We start from the raw sequence: 22,047 nt of genomic DNA on the forward strand, positions 1-22,047 counted from the left end.
AAAAAAGAAGCAGTCCTTGTCTCGAGGAGTTACATTCTAATTCTCTCCCCCAAAAATCACTTTGTATTTGCTTTGAATATAGTTCATGCTTACTTAAAAATAAACGTGTTGTAAACCTGTAATCGAATTTATTTTATTTATTTATTTACTTTTTTAAACCTTTACTTTGTGTTCCAGGAACAACTAAGACAGAAGGACAAGGGCTAGGTAAATGAGATTAGGTGACTTTCTCAGGATCACATAGGTAGGAAGTATCTGAGGCTAGATTTGAACCCAGGTCCTCCTGACTCCAGACCTGGAGCTCTATCCACTGTGCCACCTAGCTGCCTCCATATATAATAGAATTTAAACCCTAAAATTTTTTAAATTAAAAAAAAAATTCAACCCATTTTTGTTAAGCATTTACAGAATGCCAAGCACTCTACTAAGCACTTTTACAACTGTCCTCGCAGCAACCTTGGAAGGTAAGTAGTAGTATTACAGAAAAGGAAACAGAGGTAGACATGAAATGACTCATAAGTGTCTGAGACAGGTTTTCTTTTTTTAAAACCTTACTTTCTTAGAATCGATACTAAGTGTTGGTTCTAAGGCAGAAGAGCAATAAAGGCTAGGCAAAAATGGGGGTTAAGTGACTTGCCCAGGTTCACATGGTTAGGAAGTGTCCAAGGCCAGATTTGAATCCTGGTCATCCTCTCTCCAGGCTGGGTACTCTATCCAGTCTGCTACCCAGATGCCCCTAATATAGGATTTTAATTCATGTATTCCTGATTCCAAGTTTGGGATCTACCCACTTTACCACCCAGGTCTTCCTAGACTATAATGTCTTGGAAGTAGTGATTATTTTTCTTTTTCATTTCTCTATCCCCAGTGCCTTACTAGGACATTGGCTGGCATTGAGCAGACAAAGGAATCGATGTACTTTCTCGCATTCTCTGCTCCTTTTCATCTCTGCATCTTTCAAAGCTCAGCTTAAACATCTCCTCTTACATGAGCCCCTTCTAGATTCCCTCCATCCCTCCAGCAGCTAGTGATCTCCCCCAACCCCCCACTAAATTACCTTGTATTTATTTTACATATATTTCTTATCCATTGATAGATAGACATGTTGCCTCCTCTGATAGAATGTAAGTTCCCTGAGGGCAGTGTTTTTATTTTCTTCATTTTTATCTATTAAGCCTTTAATAAAAGTTTATCGATTAACTGAGATCACATTCTCCTGGCAATCTCTGTTTCTTTATGTGCCTGTCTCATCTGCCCAGCTAGATCATAAATGCTTTTAATGGGTTGATTTGGCGGAAAGAACAGAACGGTCCAGTGGAAACCATGTGACCCCAGCTGCAATGACGTGGCATTGTCCAGGGAGCCCCTGGGGGTGGGAGCAAAGAGAACACCCACGCACTTGCCAGCCAACATTGACATCGTGACTCTCCCTGTCAACAACTCATCCATAGAATCTACAAGAAGGGCCAGAAATAACGACAGGTGCGATGTGTCCTCTCTCAGCTGCTGGCAGACAACCTAGCCTAGCTGTCTGCTGAAAGCAGGGGCTTTGGGGCTTGATAAACCGCTCTGAAGAGGGATGACTATAGCACTGCTCAGGCCCAGGAATCAGGAATGGTTGCTTCCCCCCATCTCCCTTGCAAGATGACAATGCACATGAAACTGTCAACTCCTCTTTCCATCAAATAAGAAAATAGCCACCAAAGGTATTTAATAAATAGTGTTCCTGTCCCACCCCACCCTCCTTCTGGTGGGTAGAACTAGCTCCTGTCCCCAAGTCTGGGAAGGTGTCCAAAGCACATCACTAACACTCCTATTTATGACGAGCTCTTGGTGAGCAACTCAGCCATAGGGTAGGGATCGTTCTGGCATCCACATTTATATTCTATGTGTCTCTTTCCTCTTTGTCTTTCCCTCCTTAGGATCAAATCATTTCTGAGAAAAAGGAAAGATGGGGTGGCAAATCTCAGAATTAGAGAGGGCGGATTCAAATCCTGGATCAGCCACTTGTGGAATCTCAAGCAAGACACTTTAACCTCTGTATGCCTCAGTTTCCCCATCTGTAAAATGAAGTAATTGGATTAGAAGACTTCTAAAGTTCCCTCTACCTCAGAACCAATGACCCCAGTGGCCTGAAATAAAAACAAAACCTGAATATAAGATCTCCCTATAATATACCTGGTATGTGGGCATAAACAGTTCCCTTCCTCAGCCAGGCAACCCATTCCATTCTGGGATACTTTCTTTTTGTTAGGAAGATTTTTTGACATCAAGCCCAAATTTACCTCTTAGCATCTTCTACCCATATTCCTAGTTCTGTGGTCAGGGAATAAGCAGGAGGAGTCTAAGCCCTCTCCTACCGGCTCAATGCTTTAAATCCTTGAAGATGGTAATTGCACCATACCCCACCCTAGGCTTCCTCTATAGGCTAAACATTCCCCAGTTCCCTTTCACTTGATTCTTTCCGCTTCTTCTTTCTCCCTAATCCTTTTCATCTCTTCTGCCCATCCCATGTTCCAGAGCTGCCATCGCCCACTGCCCCGCTGCCAGGCCCTCCTAACATTACAGTGTGTTAAGACCCCCTGTCTGCACAGCTTGGGCATGAGCCTAGAGAACTAGAATTTACAGATAATGACTTGGTTCTAACTACGGCCCACAAGGCATTGGAGGCCTACACACAAATGTATATCCACATGGTCACTGTGTAATCCTGGGCAAGTCACTTAACCTCCCATTGCCTAGCCCTTACTGCAATTCTGTCTTGGAACTGATACTTAATATACCTGGACACTTCATAGGGATTCCAAGATGGAAGATGAGGGGTTGATGAAAAAGAGACATTTACGCGGCACTTGAAAGTTTGAGGACCACCTCACCTCCATTCATTAATTCATTCCACAAGCATTTCTAGACTTCTGCTAAATTAGGTGCCGGGTACTGTGCTGGACACAAACACAGGAGTTCTCATCCTCAAGGAGTGTCCAGTCCATCTAAGGTTCACAAGTAACATGTACCAAGAAAAGTAAATATTGAGAATATATACAGAGTAAGTGTCAGGAAGTAGCAACTCAGGTCCTGAGATTGAAGCACCTATAGGAGGTGTCACATTTATGAAGCACCTACTGTGTGCCAGGCGCTGGGCTAAGCCCTGGAGACACAAAAAGAGGTAAAAGACAATCTTTGTCTTCGAGGAACTTACAAGCTTTTTTTTTTCCCTGATGACATGCAGAAACCACTTTTGACAGTATTTTATGACCTTTTATGATTCAGATTCTCTCTTTTCCCTGAGATGATCAATAGTCAGATCCAGGTTATACCAGTGCCTTCAGGCAATTCGTATCTCCATATTCCTCAGGCTGTGACACAAGACACATATCATCTATACAATAAAAAACTCAGGAAGAAAATAGAGTAGAAGATGGCGTGCTTTGATCTGCCCTCAGCCTCCAACAGTTCCAGAAGCTTATAATCGAATGGGAGAGACACACTGCAAACAATATATAGGAAGCAAGCCATAGGCAGGACAAATGGGAAATCCATTGATAGACATTTCTAAAGCACCTACTATGTGCCAGGCATTGTGCTAGGCCCAGGGGATAAGAGAAGACGAAAAAGAAAGGCCTTGCCCTAAATCCAATGAGAGAGACAACAGGCAAACAGATATGTACAAAGCAAGTCATGGCTAGGATAAACGGCCACTAATCACCGGGAAGGCACTAGAGTTAAGAGGGTTTGGGGAAGACTCTCTGTAGAAGGCTGGATCTTTAAAAGGGACTTCATGGAGAAAGGAAGGATGTTCCAGGCATGGAGGGCAGCCAGAAAGAATGACCAGAGCTGAGAGATGGCATCTGAAGAAGAGCCAGGAGCCCAGGCTCACTGTACCAAACAGTATGTGCTGGGGAGTAGGTGCCTGAAAAGGCAGGAGGGGGCTGGGTCGTAAAAGATTCTCATCACTAAACAGTATTTTCTCTTTGATGCTGGAGGCAATAGGGAGCCACTGGAGTTCATTGAGTAGGGAGTGACATTGTCAGGCCTGTGGAAACAGTCTTGAAAGGAAAGCTAGGCAGCTCAGTGGATTGAGAGCCAGGCCCAGAGATGGGAGGTCCTGGGTTCAAATCTGTCTTCAGACACTTCCCAGCTGTGTGACCCTGGGCAAGTCACTTAACCCCCATTGCCTAGCCCTTACCACTCTTCTGCCTTGGAGCCAACACACAGTATGGATTCTAAGATGGAAAAGAATTGATACTATGCCCTGATTTCAAAGCAGAAGAACAGTAAAGGTATGGGGCAAACAGTTCTGTTCAGACAAGTATACATGAGAGATAGTCTAAGAGAAGGTTTGAATAGAAAAGTTGGATCTTTGCCATCTAAGACAGCTCAAGTTAAAATCGTTTAACTAAGCTAGGTCACAGGGGTGAGAGGGTAAGTAACCCATTGGAGTTACCCAGTTAGGAGCAGAGATTTGGAGCTGCCATGAATCTCAGAGCTCAGTTATCACAACCCCCCCCTCCCATTTTGCAGATAAAGAAACTGAGGCCCAGAGAAGTCAAGTCATACCACCTGGGGTCTTGCAGCTTTTAAGTGGCAGGATGGAGATTAGAACCCAGGTCTGTTGACTACAGAACCAGCCCTCTTTCCACTGAACTCATCTGCCTATTTAGAAACACGTCAATCATACCTCTCCCCACTTAGAGCATAAGTCCCTTTCTGCTTTTTCTTTATGATCTTAGTACTTAGCACCATGTCAGGCACATAGTAAGTGACTGATAAATGCCTTGTCATTAGGACAAGCCAGTGCCACCACAGTATCTGGCCCCTGGGTTTATCAGCTGATTTGAGGCTGTCCTCTCAGCCCTGGCATTGAGACAAACATATCATTGTGGAAGTCTAAAAAGCAAAACCTTTCCTCCAAGGAAGCTTTATGGGATGGACCCGGTCAAACTGGCTTTTTTGATAGGCCCCGAATGCCACCCCAACCCCCAAAGCCTCTGGTTCTCACAAGGCTTTGAATAGCTCCCATATACATTTATTTCATTTTTTTTAAAAGAAAAGAAAATATTGGTTCACAGACCCCAAAATACACTTAATGGGAGTTAAGCCAGACTTAGCTCCCCTGTCTGGGACATGTCTTCCTTCTACCCAGACTCTGGCCAGGGCTCATCAGAGAACAATGGCTCCCAGATCCTTAACTCACCTCGTATCTCAGGCAGGACTCTCAGATGATTCAGAAGCACACCTGCCACTCAATCAAACTTTCTAAGGCCTGCTGGGCTGAGGGCGCCTTTAAAGGTCTGGGGCCACACAAAATATTCAGGGTTTGCTATTGAGACAGGCTACCTCCTTTGGAAAGGCAAGACCAAGTGATGCTCAAATCATCCATCCATCTCTCTACTCACCTGTCCATCTATCCATCCATCCATCCATCCATCCATCCATCCATCCATCCCTATATACATTCACCCATCTACCCATCCATCTACCCATCCATCCATCCATCCATCCATCCATCCATCCATCCATCCATCCATCCAACTACCCACCATCCTATCCATCCATCCAACTACCCACCATCCTATCCATACACACATATATATACCCATCAATGCATCACTACATACATACATTTACTCATATACCCACCATCCTTCCACCCATTCATTTCATCCATCCACTTACCCACCCTCCTATCCATACATATATACATACATCAACCCATCCATACCTCACTATATATATTTGTCCATCTACCCACTCATCCATCCATTCATCCATCCATCCATCCACCCATCCCTACATACATTCACCCATCTATCCATTCATCCACCCATCCATCCATCTATCCATCCATCCATCTACCCACCATCCTATCCATCCATACATACATCAACCCATTCATACATCACTATATATGCTTGTCCATCTACCCACCCATCCATCCATCCATGCATCCATCCACCCACCCACCTATCCATACATACATCCAACCCCATCCATCCATTCATCCATCTATCCAAACACATATATAAAACTAGCTGTAAATACATATATACATACATCCACCTACCCATACATACATGCATACATACATACATATAACCACACATACATTTATCTACCCATCCATCCATTCATCCGTTCATCTATTTATTCACCCCTCCCTCCATCCTTCCGTCATCCTAAGAAGACCAGCTACTCTTGCCCAGAACCAGACTTTCTCTGGGTTCTGAGCCTATATAACCATGCTCTGTCCCCTCCCCTGACCCAAAGCAAAAACTCACTACGAGTGAGCACTGTACTATGTATCTCCCATTTGACTGACAGGAAGGATTACAAAGCACAGATCTACGCTCAAGGATCTGACCTTTCAAATGTCAGATTAGATTTTCCATTCACTGCAAAATATCACTCGCTTAAAAAAAAGGAAGGGGAAAAAAAACAAACTCCAAACTCTACCTCCTCCATCATCCAACTTGTAAATCTATCAGGATTTTGCAGACCGGCTGTAAAGTCCAGACACACTTAATTAGCCCGACTAGCCCACCCACCCCAGGAAACAGACATCAGGGGAATTTGGGTGACAGTCTGCCAATTCAGATGAAGGCAAAGCTCAGCACTGGGCGGCTGTCTGGGGGCATTTTCCATCTCGTTGGAAAGAGTGTTTCACAGGCTTACAAGCATTTCTTAAACTCCAAGCCAGGAAGAACCCCAGCCTTTCCTGATCTCCCCACTTCCTCCCACACCCCTCCCCACAAAATAGCTTCTATTTACACACTTCTATGTGAACCTCCTCCATTCCCCTCCTTCTGGAGAGCAGGGGTTGCTGGATCCCCAGCTTTTAGCACAAGGTGAGCACCTAGCGGACCTTTGTTGAGGCGAATCTGGCTACCTGCTGTTGGAATAGAAGTCTCTTGAGGGCAGGGAATATTTCATGTTTGTCTTGGTATCCCCAACCCCAATGGGATACAGAGAGAGGGTTTGTTGGCTGAGTTTCTGGAGCTCTCCCAAAGGGGCAGGGGCAGCCTGAGGTGGGGTTGAGCTACCAGAACCAGAGGCTGGATAGCCACTGGGGGATATTATGATCTGGGAAATCTCATCCAACCCTGAGATACTGCAGTCCTGAATTCAACTCCTTCTTTCCCCCATAATTCCCACAGCTTCAAGGGAGAAAATCCAGCCTCCTCATATATTTTTCTTACAGATGGGGAAACTGAGGCTTCCATAGGAAACTTTTCCAAATCCCTTTTGATATTCAGCCCCTTCACCTAACTGATTATTTCCTTACTTTCTGTCTTAGTAACAACTCTAGGACAGAAGGGCAAGGGCTAGGCAAATGGGGCTGAGTGACTTGCCCAGGGTCACACAGCTAGGATGTGTCTGAGGCGACATTTGAACCCAGGACCTCCCAACTCCAGACCTGGCTCTCTTTCCAATGAGCCATCTAGCAGCTCTTAGTAAGATAGCTTTTACATAATTTGCACCATCTCTCCCCTTGGACTCTGAGTCCCAAGCAAGAGGGCAGGGGTTATTTTTTGCCCTAGCGCCCAGCACAATGCCTGGTACATCGATAGTATTCAATAAACAGACTGAATGAGGTTCAGAGATGGAAAAGACTTGCCCAAGGTAATGCAGACTGTACAGTACACACCAGAGGCAGAATTCTACTCCAGTTCCTCCGGCAACTCCACAACTAGTCCTGGGGGATGGTTATGTCCCCCCTGAATCTTAGGGCCCCTAAACAGTGACCCACAGAGAAGCACAGGGAACAAGGAAAGAGCCTGCCTCCAGAAACACGACCATGTAGAAGATCTGAATGAGACTCCAAGTCCTGGGCTGGGCCTGCCCTGGGGACCCCAGTTTCCTTATTAAAGCAATCTGCCTGAACGCAGGCAAACAGGAGAGAATCCTGACTTTTCTTAATATGGCAAGGAGGATGATTCTATTCCTGTACCAACTTCATCAGGCTCAAAGGCCACCTCTAGTAGGAGGCCTTTCCAGGGGACCCTGTGCCAGCCTCCATGCCTCCCTGATAAGAACGATCATTGACAAATATTAACCATTTTATCCCATCAACAGCCCTCTGGAACTGGAATTCCGTCCCACTCCCCCCCCTTTTTTTAAACAAAACCCCTTATTTTCTTTCTTAGAATCAAGAATGGGTTCCAAGGCAGAAAAGGGGTAAGGGCTAGGCAACTGGGGTGAAGTGACTTGTCCAGGGTCACCCAGCTTGGAAGTGTCTGTCGCCACATTTGAACCCAGGACTTCCAAGCCCCAGGCCTGGATCTCAATCCACTGAGCTACCTAGCTGCACCTGATTATTCCCCACTTTTACAGATGGGGAAATTGAGGCTGAGAGAGGTCATGTAACTTAGCCAAAGTGGCACAGCTAGTAGGTTTCTGACTCCAGCAAGAATTCAGATCTTCCTAACTATGGAAACCAGCAATCTATATACTATGCCTTCCAGGTTCTAGAGGCTTCCCTTCTAAAATGACGCATCCTCTACTTTGTTTATAGTCTCAGCATTCCTATTTATTTACATGATGACTCCTTTAGTGAGGCTGTGCTCTCCCTGTGGGCAAGGGTTGTTTTTGCCTTTTGGGGGGATCTTAGCACTTAGCACAGTGCCTAGCCCATCCCGAGCACCAAAATGTTGTTGTTGTTTTTTTTATTAATCAAGTGACTCTACAAGACACTATATTAAATGTTGAACATAAAAAAGGCAAAAAAAAGTCTCTGTCTCAATGAGTCTAAAATTCATATTTATAGGATCCCAGAGTTAGAGCTAGAATGGACCTCAAAAGTCATCAAATCCAACCTCAGTCCCCGTTCATATGATAGAAGAAGAAACTGAGGTACTACTGTATAACAATGGCCATTAAGTGTCTAAGGCAAGATCTGAACCCAAGTCTAGCTCACTCTGAGTCCTGAACTCTATCCACTCAGGGAATTTCTACTAGATGGAGGAACCAAGTGCCTTCCAAAGAACCCTAGGTTTAGTTCAGTGGATAGACAGCCAGGCCTATAGATGGGAAGTTCTGAGTTCAAATCTAAACTGTATGACCCTAGACAAGTCACCCAATTGCCTAGCGCTTACCACTCTTTTGCCCTGGAAGCAATCGATTCTAATATGGGAAGGAAGGAAGCAAGGAAGCAAGGAAGGAAAGAAAAAAAAGGGAGGGAGAGAGGGAAGGAAGGAGGGAAGTAGAGAGGAAGGAAGGAAGGGATACAAGAAAGAAGGAAGGAGGGAAGGAAAGAAAAAGGAAAGGATGGAAGGAAGGAAGGAGGGGGAAAAGGAGGGAAAGGAAGAAAAAGGGAAGGAGGGAGGGAAGGAAGGAAGGAGGGAAAGAAAGAAAAAGGGAGGGAGGGAAGGAAGGAAGGAGGAAGAGAATGAAGGAGGGAAATAAAGAAAAAGAGAGGGAAGGAAGGAAAGAAGGGAGGGAGGGAGGGAGGGAGGGAGAGAGGAAAGGAGGGAGGGAGAAGGGAAGGAGGAAGGAAGGAAAGAAGGAAGAAAGGAGGGAGGGAAAGAGGGAAGGAATAAAGGAAGGAAAGAAGGGAAGAAGGGAGGGAGGGAGAGAGGAAAGGAGGGAGGGAGAAGGGAGGGAGGGAGGCAGGAAGGAAGGAAGGAAGGAAGGAAGGAAGGAAGGAAGGAAGGAAGGAAGGAAGGAAGTGGGGAGGGTAAGAGAAAAGGGGAGGGAAGGATAAAGGGAAGGAAGGAGAGAGGGAAGGAAGGAGGGAAAGAGAAAAAGGGAGGGAGGGAAGGAAAGAAAAAGGGAAAGATGGAAGAAAGGAAAAGAGGGAGGGAGGAAAGGAGGAAGAGAGAAGGGAGGGAGGAAGGAAGGAAAGAAGGAAGAAAGGAGGGAGGGAAGGAAGAAAGGAAGGAAAGAAGGGAAGGAGAGAGGAAAGGAAAGAAGGAAGGAAGGAAGGAAGGAAGGAAGGAAGGAAGGAAGGAAGGAAGGAAGGAAGGAAGGAAGGAAGGAAGGAAGGAAGTGGGGAGGGTAAGAGAAAAGGGGAGGGAAGGATAAAGGGAAGGAAGGAGAGAGGGAAGGAAGGAGGGAAAGAGAAAAAGGGAGGGAGGGAAGGAAAGAAAAAGGGAAAGATGGAAGAAAGGAAAAGAGGGAGGGAGGAAAGGAGGAAGAGAGAAGGGAGGGAGGAAGGAAGGAAAGAAGGAAGAAAGGAGGGAGGGAAGGAAGAAAGGAAGGAAAGAAGGGAAGGAGAGAGGAAAGGAAGGAAGGAAGGAAGGAAGGAAGGAAGGAAGGAAGGAAGGAAGGAAGGAAGGAAGGAAGGAAGGAAGTGGGGAGGGTAAGAGAAAAGGGGAGGGAAGGATAAAGGGAAGGAAGGAGAGAGGGAAGGAAGGAGGGAAAGAGAAAAAGGGAGGGAGGGAAGGAAAGAAAAAGGGAAAGATGGAAGAAAGGAAAAGAGGGAGGGAGGAAAGGAGGAAGAGAGAAGGGAGGGAGGAAGGAAGGAAAGAAGGAAGAAAGGAGGGAGGGAAGGAAGAAAGGAAGGAAAGAAGGGAAGGAGAGAGGAAAGGAAGGAAGGAAGGAAGGAAGGAAGGAAGGAAGGAAGGAAGGAAGGAAGGAAGGAAGGAAGGAAGGAAGGAAGGAAGGAAGGAAGGAAGGGGGAGGGAAAGAGATAAGGGGAGGGAAGGAAGGAGGGAAATAAAGAAAGAGAGGGAAGGAGGGAAGGAAGGAGGGAGGGAAGGAAGGAGGGAAAGAGAAAAAGGGAGGGAGGGAAGGAAAGAAAAAGGGAAGGATGGAAAAAATGAAAGAAGGGAGGGAGGGAGGAAAGGAGGGAGAGAGAAGGGAGGGAGGAAGGAAGAAAGGAGGGAGAGAAGGAAGGAGGGAAGGAGGGAAAGAAAGAAAAAGGGAGGGAAGGAAAGAAAAAGGGAAGGAAGGAAAGAAGGGGAGGAAGGAAGGGAAGGAGAGAGGAAAGGAGGGAGAAGGGAGGGAGGAAGGAAGGAAGGAAGGAAGGAAGGAAGGAAGGAAGGAAGGAAGGAAGGAAGGAAGGAAGGAAGGAAGGAAGGAAGGAAGGAAGGAAGGAAGGAAGGAAGGAAGGAAGGAAGGAAGGAAGGAAGGAAGGAAGGAAGGAAGGAAGGAGGGAAAGATCTGAAGGCAGAGAACCTGGGTTCTCATCCTAGCTGACAGGCTGATAGCTGGTGACTTCAGGTGAGTCTCCTCCCCTCTGTGGAATTCAGTTTCTGCCTCTGTAAGCCCAAATGATCTCTCTGTTCTTTCCCTGTTCCAAATGCTACCATCCTCTCTATAGGAAAGACGAGCTTCGGCTTCCCATTTCCTAAACCCTGAAGCTACAGTATCCCAGGAGTCACTGTCAAGTCATGCCTCGTCAACATCTGTAGCCAACTTTGAAGCTTCCATATGATTCAACAGACGAGCTCTATTCCGGGGCATGATTTCTATTTAAAGCCCAAGGAGGGCTTACACACTCAGACACCATTCAAACCACGGATTCTAAGAAAGGATCGCTAAATTTGTTTGCTCCCAGCCTCACTTTCCATCAACACAGGGTCTATTCGTTTGTTTCTTCAGTGGACAAAGGCTCAGTTTCTTTCCTATTCTCATGTAAACAATAAGCGGTGGGGTTGGGGTGGACGACTCGGGCACTGCCCAGAGTGGGCACACATCAAACATCCTCTGAAGCCACTCGGGGGCCAGCCGAGGATGCTAAGGGATTGGGGGGGGGGGAGAAGGGAGTGGGGGAAGGCCTGAGGCTTGACCCACTGGGCAGGTGTTGTCCGCCCCAGTCAGAAATCAAACTCCACTAAGAAACACATCCCAGACAGATGGTGCTGAGTCCCACATGCTGGGTAGACCGCTCCTTCTGAAACTCAGCCAACAAAGCAGCTCTCCTGATACCAGCTTCTCTTAAATCTTGAGTGAAAGGAGGAAAATGCATTTCATTCCCAGCCTGGGGGACAGAGGGGAAATGCCATACAAGAAATCTGCAAGCTCCGCTGTCCCACGTGTGGCTTCTTCCATGCGTCACCTAAAGCCGTATGGCACACATCTATATGTTTCTCTATCTAAATTATCTGGCCCCCCTCCACCCCCTCTCCAGAGAAGTCTATGCTGCCACTTACTAGGAAGGAAACCAGGCAAGAACTTGTACCTAAAAAGCAAGACTGTTTGGAACATTTCCTATGGGGTTGTACAAAAACCTTCCCCAGCGCCCCCCCCCCCCCCAGCAATCCCTCCACAACTCTTCTGGGCTAGCCACCCTTCTGGGCACGCTGCTTCTTATCCATTCCAACTACACCGGAGACAGGCATGCAACCCCATCCCTACCCGAACCCATCGGCATGCCAGGCCACATTTCACAAGATACAGAAAATTACCTTTCAGCAAGAAAGGGGGGAGAGGGGAGGGGAGAGAGAGAGACAGAGAGAGAGAGACAGAGAGAGAGAGAGAGAGAGAGAGAGAGAGAGAGAGAGAGAGAGAGAGAGAGAGAGAGAGAGAGAGAGAGAGGCAGAGAGAGAGGGAGAGACAGAGAGAGAGAGAGACAGAGACAGAGAGAGAGACAGAGGGGGGGGAAGAGAGAGAGGGGGAGAGAGAGACAGAGACAGAGAGAGACAGAGACAGAGACAGACAGACAGACAGACAGAGAGCAAGAGAGGGAGAGAGAGAGACAGAGAGAGAGATACAGAGAGAGACAGAGAGAGAGAGAGAGAGAGACAGAGAGAGACAGAGAGAGAGAGAGAGACAGAGAGAGGGAGAGAGACAGAGAGAGAGACAGAGAGAGACAGAGAGAGAGACAGAGAGAGACAGAGACAGAGAGACTGAGAGACAGAGGAAGAGACAGACAGACAGACAGACAGATAGAGACAGAGGAGAGAGGAGAGTCAGAGAGAGAGAGAGAGACAGAGAGGGAGAGAGACAGAGAGGAGAGAGAGAAGGAAGAGGGAGAGAGAGAGAAAGAAGACAGAAAAGAAGAAAGAGAGACAGAGAGAGAGGAGAAAGAGAAGACAGAAAGGAAGAGAGACAGTGAGAGAGAGAGAGAGAGAGAGAGAGAGAGAGAGAGAGAGAGAGAGAGAGAGAGAGAGACAGAGAGGGAGAGAGAGAGAGGGAGGGAGAGGGAGGGATAAAACAGAAGAGAAAGGCACATACAAGTATTGGCAGGCTTGGGTCTCTTCCACCTGCCCCCCCATCTCTTTCTGGGCTCCTGGAACAATCCCCATACGGACATCCTTTAAGAAAGCTCCTAGCTGGCATCTCTCACGGGCAGACCACGCAGGGAGGCTGGGGGGCCACCACCATGCATGTGGCACTGGGACAGGAGAGCCATGTTCCGGCACGGTGGGGGAGGGAGGGAGGGAGGGAGACAAAGGGGGGGGAACAGGGAGGGAGAATCGATTCTCTTCCTTCACTGAGCTAAGTTGCCATGGAGAAAAGGGAGCTGTTCAGTGAGCTTCAGGAGGGCGGTGGAGCCATATGCCGGAGGAATAGCAACAGAAAATAGCCAATCCATACAACATTTTAGCAGGCAGCCACCTCTCCTCAAACCTTCTGGGCAGATGGCCACCCGAGGGAGTAGCCAGGGGCTCTGCCTCTCGGTCCTGATCAAGGAGCCCTTTGGTTCTCGAGAGAGGAAAATGGGATCCTAGATCAGGAGCTGGACGGGGCCTCAAAGACCATGTAGTCCATCCTCCCCATTTCACAGACAAGGAAACCGAGCCCTGAAGAAGTTGGGGAGATTGTCCAAAGTCACACAGGATCTCTAACTCCAGTGGGTGGGGTGGAGTGGGAGGGAATGAACGTCCTAACTCTTCCCTAGCTTCCTAGAAGCTACTGAATAACAGTCAGGCTAGAACAGAGCTGTACGATAAGTTGGGGGGCTTTTCCTGTCCTCTTGTCTCCCCCAAACCTAGTTAAGAGGCAACAGGTCATTTCCCTTCCCCTCTTTCCCTCCAGTTCAAGACGCTCCATCATGTGAGAAGAGAGGAGGGAGCTATAGGAGACTCATTTCACTTCTTCCTCCCTATGATCCCCCAAATGGGCACTGAGCACCACCAAGCATTCCCCAGAAAGAGAACCCTAAAACCCTGAGTGGTAGCTCCCTATGGAGCCTCTGGGGCCCAATTCCGTCTTGAACCACAACCAGCGTCACCACTCTCACTCAGAACCGTCACCATGTCCCCCAGGGGCTTCGGCATCCTCCTTCCCCATCTCTCCAGTGGGGGTCAGGGGACACAAGTGAGCCCATCGCCCCATGAAGGAGGCCAAGTAGAATGCAGAGAGCTAAAGGCCCTGGGCGTGACATCAGCTGTAACTGGCTTCTACCAACTGGTCAGTCATATAAAACTGCCCTCTGTTTGGGATTCCTTCTCCTCCCTTTCCTCTCTCTCCCCCTGGGGTCCACCTGCCCAGGCCTGGGTGCCCTTCACCTCGAACTCAAACCTCAGTTCTCTCCTCTACATTTACAGTGGTTATGTGTCAGTCAACAACCAACATGCATTTATTAAACTCCTTACCAGGTACCAGGCACTATAAGGAGAGGCAAAAACAACAACAAAAACAACAACAACAACAAACAACCCAGCTTCCTTTGTCAAGGAACAGTAGCTTCAGTTTTCTGAATGCTCATCTACCTTACTAGATTGTCTCCAGGAAGAAATATCGAGTAAAATCCTAAAGAGTTGGGGGAGCTGGGTGGCTTGGTAGATAGAGAGCCAGGTGGGAGAGAAGAAGGTCCTGGGTTCAAATTTGACCTCGGATGCTTCTTAGTCATGTGATCTTGGCCAAGTCACTTAACCCACACTACCTGGCTTTTATCACTCTTCTGATTTGGAATCAATACTCAGTATCAGACTTGAGTAGGAAAGACGTAGATTGTTATTCCGACTCTGTGTCACCTTGGGAAAGTCACCTTCCTTCTCCAGGCCTCAGTTTCTTCATTGGTAAAATGGGACAGTCACTGTAAACTGGACATTACCATTCATGTTTGGGTATCTTTGGAAAACTAGGAGGTACAGGGTGGGGAGAGAAGCTAAAAGGTCTGCCCAGTTCCCCCTCCCTCAGCTGTTGACCTGGGCTAAGCCAAGTGTTGGGAGATGTCCAAAGAGGACGATTTCCTAGACTTGTTGGGATGGAGGATGGGAGAGGAACCTCCTTCCCAGGAAAAGGAGGCTCAAGCCAAAACCCTGGGCCGAATGCCAATGTCAGCCAAGGGTGGCTACTCAGGGCCCTAGCCAGCTTCGAGTTTCGAAGGAAAGCAGGCCAAAGGCATTCACTGCACCATCTCTCCGCTCTCGTGAGAGCCTTAGAGAAGGATCTTTGTGGGTGTCACACAGAAGCTAAGCAGAATATCTCGCTCTTCTGACTCCCAATCTTTGGGTGGCTAAAGCTGTATTATAGGGAGCAGCGGGGTGGCTCAGTGGATGGGGAGACAGGCCTAGAGATGGGAGGTCCTGGGTTCAAATCTAACTTCAGACATTTCCTAACAGTGGGATTCTGGGCAAGTCACTTAATCCCCCATTTTTCTGCCTTGGAACCAATAACTTAATATTGATTCTAAGGTAGAAGATAAGGGGTTTTTTTGGGGGGGGCTTTGAATTTTTTTAAAAACTGTATTACATTTTTATTTAAAAATTAAAAAATATAATATATATACATATATATTAGAAACTATATATATAAAAACCAAGAACCTGTAGGGCTACCCAAAAGGAAATACTTCCTCCATGGAAACTGCCAGAGTCAATAGGAAATAGGATCATGAGATCATAGGATTTCAAAACTAGAATTAGAAGGAGGGAGAAATAGAGCAACTCCTTCATTTTATAGTTAAGGAAACCGAGTCCAAGGGAAGTGAAGGGACTTACCCAAGGTCACCAGGGTAGAAATCGTTCAGGGTAGGCTTTGACCTCCCAAGCCACTTTCTTTCCAATCCCAACTCAAAGAGGCTGAGTTATCTTTTCGTTCATTGATTGTTTTTTAAAATGTCTTTTCCAGAGACCAGTGGAGTTCCCTTGAACCCCTCCTTGGGGGATTTCCTTTCAAAGCTGCCCGTCTCCAGGGGTAGACCAAATTGGATTACAAGCACTTTTTAATTACAAGCAACCATCCCAACTGGGAAACCCACTGGAGGAGCTCAGCTATGATTGTGGAGACAGACGCCTACAAGAGTCTCCATGCCAAAGCCAATTGCTCTTCTTCCCACTCCCTGAAGCCCTGCTAGGCTTGGTGGTGGGGATGTCCCCCCATCCCCCATCCCTACTCCCCACTGCCCCCCCCCAGTCCACTTACCCTGAACCTTCTCCTCTGCTGGCCACGTTGCCCTCCACCTAAAGAGGACTAAACCTCCAAGAGGATCTCTCCAAGAAAGGGGCCCACGGATCAAACCTGTCACTGAGTAGACTCTGTGGGCCAGGCCTTCAGGCCCATCCCCAGCAACAATGCGGCCATATAACAGCTGAGCTTCCCCTCACCCCTCACCCCCCACCCCCCTGCTTCTAGAACTCCCCACACACACTCCTGTTTCCCCCAGCAACTCCTAGGTCACCTGCAGAATGTCTGGGCAGGCGAGGATGGAGGGTTCCCAAGTTTAGTCTCCTGGGGCTAAAAGATCGCCCTCGGAGGAGACCATGTTAGCCCTCGAGGTCTGGAGTGGCCAAAGGATGGCGCCAACCGGGGTGAGCTTTCTGCCTGAGGCCACCTGGAGGCATCCCGCCCCAGAGAGGGCAGAATCCCAGAGGATGCCCGAGAGGGGCTCGGCCACCAGCAGAGTGTGTGAGTATGTACATAAGGACATGGGTAGGATCCTAGCTTGGCTGCTTGGCACAAGACACTTGGCTCCTCTAGCCTCAGTTTCCCCACCTGTAAAGTGAGAGGACAGAACTGGAAGCCCTTAAAGGTCTCTTCTGGCTCTGCTCTAGAATCCTTTGAATTATGAAGCACATCTAACCAGGTTGGAGAGAGGAGCCCCAGATGGACAGTGGAGCACTTCATGAGCTCAGAATCCCAGCATATCATTTAAAAGTGAAAATGGAGGGGGCAGTTGGGTGGCTCAGTGGATGGAGAACCAGGACTAGAGACGGGAGGTCCTGGGTTCAAATCTGATCTAAGACACTTCTCAGCTGTGTGACCCTGGACAAGTCACTTAACCCCCATTGCCTAGCCCTTACTGCTCTTCTGCCTTGGAACCAATATACAGTATTGATTCTAAGATGGAAAGTAAGAGGTTTAAAAAAAGAAAGAAAAAGAATCAATACTAAATGTGTGACCCTGGGCAAGTCACTTGACCCCCCTTGCCTAGCCCTTACCACTCTTCTGCCTTGGAACCAATACACAGTATTGATTCTAAGACAGAAAGTAAGAGTTTAAAAATAAAAGAAAAAAGAAAAGAAAATCAGATAAAATAAAATAAAAGCCAAAATGGAATTAGGCATTATTAGTGCCCAAGAGCCTTCCACCCTGTCACCCCCAGAGCCTCGGGACCTTCCGATGTGAAGAGACTGAGGCCCGTCCAGATGAAGTGACTTATCCCAGGCTGTACAGGCAAGAAAGGCACCAAAGGCAAGCACGGTTACCTAAATACAGCATCCTATTTAGAGTCAGGAAAACTCGGGTTCAAATCCCTTCCTCGGATCCTCACTTTGGATACTTATTCTCTATTTAACTTCCCGAGGCCTGTAAAATGAAGAAGTTGGACTCTGGTCCCCTGAGGTCCCTTCCAGCTCTGGAGTCAAGATCTGAACCCAAGTTTTCCAAATCCAGAGTTCTTTTCACTGGCTAACTGAACAATCCCGACACGCAGTTCTCGAGATTTCTCCTAGGCTGAAGCCTTCATTCCACATCCCCAGGAAGGGAAAGAGACAGCTGCGGAGGTCAGGGCCAGGCCCAGAGGGATGGAGAGAGTCCCAGAACCCTGGGGTTCTGTTCCCATGGCCAGCCCGAAGAGCCACCCTCCTCACCCTGCCCCAGTTTCTCTGGGTTTTTCCTTCGCTCTTAGTTGGGAGTTTGGCATCTTCGTTTTCCAGCCTGTGATGAGGAAAGAGGGGTGTCCAGGGGAGAGGGCTGGGGGGGACTGGATGGATTCAAAAGCCGAAGGCTGGCTTCCTGCAGAAGGCCCTCAGACTGGGCTGGAGGCAAGCGGTAGTGATGACTCATTCCTTCCCTTCCCCATCCATCCTTCTCTCCCTTAGGTGGCCTCTTGGCCTCTCCCCGCCGCAAAGGAAAATGCACACAAAGATTCCTAAGAGAGGACGGTGAAGAGGGAAACAAAATAAGTCTGGCAGCAGGAGCTTCATGAATGGGGCACTGAGGCAGCTGGCAGCTTCCTCTCCTTGGGCCTCCCATGCATCTTCCATAAAACGATGGGCTGTAAGTGCCCCTCCAGCTTCCTAGTCTATAATCTGCTGAAACTCCAATGGATCTCCTCCTCCTCCTCGGAACACTTTGGGTTTTCTGCTCTGCCATTCGCCTCCGTACACACCTTGCCAGATAGTCAAATCTGTTCTGTTTAGGATAACTGTGGTCCTGCGCACCATTCCCTGATTCCCTGAGTGCCCACCCATTTTACAGATGAGAAAAGCAAAGTCCAGCGAGAGAGCCAAATGAAAATGTGGCTAAGGCAGTCTTTCTGGATGACCCCCAATGACAGACACGGGGAAGTGTGACTCCAAGGGAGCTCCTTCCCTTCCACATTGCCAGCACATATAGTATTCTAAGTGAATAAATCCTAGAGAGTATTTTGGAGCATGCACTGTGCTAACCAGCCTCTGAAAACCTTGGGATTCAGTGATGTCATACTTGAAGGTGTGCAAGTCCTTTTGGGTGTATTATCTCAGCTGATGTGAGCATACCCATTTTATACAGGTGGAAACTGAGGCTCCAACAGTTCCATTCATGTGGAGCTCTTCCTGGCATGCCTTCTTTCCAGCTATAGCCACAGACAGTCCCTTACCATGGTTCTGCAGACCCCCAAGAGTCATCCACTTAACCAGTATTTATTATTCAATCAGCAAGCATTTATTTAATTTTTTTAAACCCTCACCTTCCATCTTAGAATCAATACTGTATAACAGTTCCAATGGGAGGAAAGTGACTTGTGTCCAGAGCACTGTGCTAGGCACTAGGGGAGAGGCCAAGCTGAGAGAAGATGTAGCTCTTACCCTTATGGAAGTCCTGGTCTAGTATCTCCATGCTAAGAGGCCTAGAAGACAGCAGGCTTGATCCCACCGGGTCTCTTTGCCTTTCTGCCTGCCTCCTCTTTCTCCCTCTCCTACCAGGGAGAAAAAACCCCAAACAAACCCGCTGTACCTTTAAATTCTTTGGCCCGAAGATATGAAAAACATTTGCAAGTTGAAGCTGTTTTTGTATGTTTGGTTATTTTTAGGGTGAACCCAGTTGCAGCTTTTTGGAACCAGATGAAGTCAGAGGCGCACGTAGGACTTTTCCCAGGCTGGGGGTCCTGGTCCAGTTTCCCTGGGAATGATGGCAAGAGACGAAGATTCCCAAAAACACTCCGGGGGGGAGAGGAGGACACCAGGGCTTCGCAGGGGCCCAAAGGCCAGAGAACCCTGGAATTGGGCTTTTTTGGATATCCAATCAGTATAAGGAATCCCTACTTGGGTTCAAGAGTTCTGAGCCTCAGCATAGCTAAAGCTGACCAATCAACGTCCACACAGAACATGACATCAATATAGAAAGCCCTTCTATGGAAGCAGATGGCCATCGGGCTGCCTGAGGAGGGGAGACCTGGCCCAGGTCCCCCAAAATGGCTGGACCCATCAATGATGACTGCCCTTCCCGCCAGTCTCAAAAAAGAAGAAATAAGAAGGAGCATTTGCAGGCTAGTACATTGTCCCTTTGGAAGCTCCCAAATCTGAGAGGGAGGTGCTATTATTCTCTCCATTTTACAGATGAGAAAACTGAGGCTCAGAGACAGGAAATGACTTTCTCAAGGTCATTCAGCTAGCAAGTGTCTGAGATTGGACTCAGAACCAAGGCCAGAACTCCACCCTGCACAGTCTCTGCTTAATACAATGAGAAGAACATTAGCTCTGGAATCGGGGGGGTCTGGAAGTTTCAGAGACTCGTGTGACCTTAGAACAGTCTCTAGAGGGGCATTGAGGTAGCACAGGGGAGAGAGGGCCAGCTCTACAGTCAAGAGGACTTGGATTCCAATCTGGCCTCAGATAACTTGTGTGACCCTGGGCTTGTCCCTTAACCCCCAACTGCCTGGCCCTTACTGATATTCTGTCTTAGAATCCGCCCTTCTAAGGCAGACGGTAACAACTGCTTATCTATAAAATGTGGCGGCTGCTCAGGTCCCTTCAGCTCTAGACCTCGGAAGGAGCTTGTGTTGGGTACCAGAGTAGAGGAGTCCCAGCTTCCCGGCTTCCCGGGAAGGCCATTCTGACATTTCCAGAACAACTGCAATTAGAACTGAGTTTCTCCTTGGCTTCCGACCTCCTCCCCACGCCAACCCTCTGAAAACCAGCGTAAATCAGTTTCTCCCAATTTCCCTGCTAATGATTTCCTCCATTAAATTAAAACGGAAAAATGTCTTTTAAATTAATTACCAGGCCTGGGCTTCTAAGGACCATGTGACCTGTCAATTAATCTTGAGCCCTGCTGGACAGGAATGCTCCCTTTTAAAAATGTTTTTATAAATAAATAGAGGAATGAATAAATAAAGTCAGTGCACCCAACTTTGAAAGCCCCACCTTCTGCAGCCACAGCAGCGTCAGGAGGCAAGTCAGGGCCCCGGTATCCCTAGGAAGGGGGAGCATGCAAGACATCTCTGGAACAAGTACGCCATCCAAATTTATATTCTATTTATGAGGGAACGTGCAAAGTTTAAATCCATGTACACACACGGACTATTGCCACTCTCCCTGCTAGTCTATGAGCCCAGGGATCACACTGTAGCTGTCTGACTCTTCCATGACCCCCGGATCTACGGATCCACCCCTTTGGCCTTCTCCTTTGAATGGTGAGTCCCCGGCCCACGACGTCATAAGATTTCCAGGTCATTTAAGTTCCCCTCATTCCCGGCATTATTTTTTATTCTCTGCCCTGCCCCCTCTCCCTTGCCAGCAACCTTGCCCCTCCTCTCTCTTTCCATCTTGCTCTGGCCCCTTATGCCCTTCCCTATGTTGTCTTCCTCTATTAGGATGTAAGCACCCTGAGGGAAGAGAATGTCTTGCTAGATTATATTTGTACTCACAGAGGTTAGCAAAGGACCTGGCATATAGCAAGCACTATGCAAATTCTCTCTACCTTTTTTATCTATTTTTCTATCTTGATCTACTTATTTTTCTGTCCATTCATTTATCTCTAACTTTCTGTCTACTGATCTATCTATATCTATCTTTTTGCTGATTATTGATATGTATCTACCTCTGTCTACTCAGCTATCCATCTATCAGCTATCTGTCTATCTACTGATCTGTCTGTCTATTTATATCTATCTACCTTTGTCTACTGATCTATCTATCCATCCATCCATCTAGCTCTCTATCTATCATCTATCTGTCTGTCTGTCTATTTATATCTATCTATCTATCATCCATCTATCTGTCTGTCTACTGATCTAAACATCCATCCATCCATCTTATTTTATCTATTGATCTATCTATCTCTATCTACCTTTGTCTACTGATCTATCATCCATCTATATATTAACCCATCTATCTACCTATCTATATATCTCCCTATCTATCTGCTTACTGATCTATCTATATATATATCCATCCATCTATCTATCCATCTATATATTTACCCATCCATCCATCCATCCATCCATCCATCTAACTATCTATCTATCTATCTATCTATCTATCTATCTATCTATCTATCTATCTATCTGCTTACTGATCTATCTATATATCCATCCATCTATCTATATATCTATCCATCCATCTATTTATCTATCTATCTATCCATCCATCTATTTATCTATCTATCTATCTATCTATCTATCTATCTATCTATCTATCTGCTTACTGATCTATCTATACATCCATCCATCTATCTATATATCTATCCATCCATCTATTTATCTATCTATCTATCTATCCATCCATCCATCTA

At 47.2% G+C, this 22,047-nt stretch overlaps 1 protein-coding gene across 16 annotated transcripts in view; it reads right to left on the reverse strand.

Annotated features, from left to right (window-relative positions):
• PITPNM2 (phosphatidylinositol transfer protein membrane associated 2) overlaps positions 1-22,047 on the reverse strand; it is a 280,414-nt gene that overhangs the window by 162,759 nt on the left and 95,608 nt on the right. The window contains exon 1 of one of the 16 annotated variants that reach the window (XM_056821846.1): positions 16,255-16,437. The exons of the other annotated variants lie outside the window; for them this stretch is intronic. The gene's annotated coding sequence lies outside the window, so the exon portion shown is untranslated. Of the gene's footprint in view, positions 1-16,254; positions 16,438-22,047 lie in introns of those variants that run through there. 16 annotated transcript variants of the gene reach the window in all.

The sequence above is a fragment of the Monodelphis domestica genome, chromosome 3, assembly GCF_027887165.1.
Source record: "Monodelphis domestica isolate mMonDom1 chromosome 3, mMonDom1.pri, whole genome shotgun sequence".
NCBI lineage: Eukaryota > Metazoa > Chordata > Mammalia > Didelphimorphia > Didelphidae > Monodelphis > Monodelphis domestica.